We start from the raw sequence: 1,923 nt of genomic DNA, 5'->3' as shown, positions 1-1,923 counted from the left end.
GAGTACATACAAAGTTTAAGTGACTATAATTTTTCAAAAAACCCGTGATTGGTTTAAAATTTTACAGGTAGCTTTTTAATAGTAATACGAATCTATAATAACAAATTCAACGTGCTATAGCATTGTTTATGTATATAGCCTATACATCCTTAAATAAAATCGTATTATGCACGCTTCTTCTGATATTTCCTACAATTTTTCTACCTTACATGCAGTGTTTTATATTCTATGCAGATATTTCGTACAAATGCATTCTGCTTATGATCATGGATGTACATATTGCAGGACACATTTCAGTGCTCATAAATTATAGGCATTCAACAATGAGCCCATTTATCCCATTTGCGAGTATGACTGAATGGCTGCATCTTGAAGACGGATCGCGCACGACTTTTCAACTCTGGGCAACACCTTCGTATTAAGGCCGGCTTAGAAGAAATGCGTCGAAAGGTGCGACTGTGACTCGCGCCGTTTTTGTTACGAGGCATCTGCCCATTGACAATGGTAATAGGCGTGAAATTTCCGAAGTCTCTGTTGGCCCCGAAATCGGCAACGACGATGGAAACGGCCCGCTGACAAATTCCAGTTTATGGCAGCCCCAGGCGACCAGCTGGCACATCGCATTGTCATACGTTTTATCATTGACCATCCTAATCGTTCAAATCTTGTAAGTACATGTTACTTCTATTAAAAAAGAACTGTATATACAGTCATAATTGACACTGTCATTAGAACTCGTGTCATTAATTATTTCATTATTAATTATGGCACTTCGAATTCTCGATTTAAAATCAACTCTACTATTTAAAATGCTCACTCGAATGGACAGAAAATATAAGTGAACATAATGGACATTTAATAGCGTGTCAAAGAACGGTTTGACCTGGCATAAACTGAGAGAGCTGTTTTTCTAGAGAGGACAAATTTTTTCAGCTGCCGGTGGTCACGCAGAACGTGGAAACAGAGACCATTCGGAAAGGATACGTGTAAAGGGAGGCGTCGTCGCGTGAAATCGTGTCTACCCAAAATATTTGTATCTTTCGTGCATTGTCCATTGTCGACGGGTTCACGGGTTCACCGGGGCACCCGACCGCGCCTTAGAATGGTCTGTGGCCACGAGATTTTCATGAATGAACTATCGTCAGGCCACCCAAATCGCTTACACATCTTCGAGTTACCACGGAAAATCGTTGATAATTAAAAACGGATTTCGTTTAAACTAATTTCAAATAAAATAGCCTAACTTGAATTTCTTTATAGAATCTCAGGAAACAAGAAAATGAAGAAAAATATTGCAATATTTTATTGTTCGTTTCTGCATAAAAGTCTACAGTCTAGTGGAACGTTTCGAAGACGAGACACGGGGAAGACTGTAAGGGTTAAGGGTGGCCTCGAGGAGGTTACTGCGCAAAGGAAACCGACTGGTGGGCGCATGATCCTCCTGCGAGGCTCGTAAGGTGAGGAGAGCAGCTAATAAGGTGTATCAGTTACCAAGGAGACGAGGTCTCCTTAACGGCGAAGAAGAATGGCGGACGAGAAGGGAAGAAGAGGAATCCCGAGGAGGGCTCGCTGCTTGGAAAACTCATAAGTTTCAATTTACCCAGGGATCAGCGTCCTCCGACGAGGCTTTACGGGCTAAACGCCTTATATTGATTTTCGCGCATTCCTACGTTCCCGGCTAGCGTATCTGACTTCCTGGAGAACGAACGGTATGGTGAACGGAACGATCGAGAAGTGAATTACATTCCCTTCTATTTTAATTCAATAAAAAATAACAAAAGTCTTTTGCAAATTCGTGATTCCTACGAGGTTTAATTATTTTAACACTAGAAAGACTGAAACTTAGTATATACCTATATTGCCCAAAGCAGTAAAAATGACTGCATTGTGAAAGAATAATGTGTAAAGAAATTTGTGTAAAAT

This window comes from Ceratina calcarata, unplaced genomic scaffold (genome assembly GCF_001652005.2).
Source record: "Ceratina calcarata isolate Rehan_Ccalc_2016 unplaced genomic scaffold, ASM165200v1 scaffold233.2, whole genome shotgun sequence".
In the NCBI taxonomy this organism is placed as follows: domain Eukaryota; kingdom Metazoa; phylum Arthropoda; class Insecta; order Hymenoptera; family Apidae; genus Ceratina; species Ceratina calcarata.
This window is presented reverse-complemented; position numbering follows the sequence as displayed.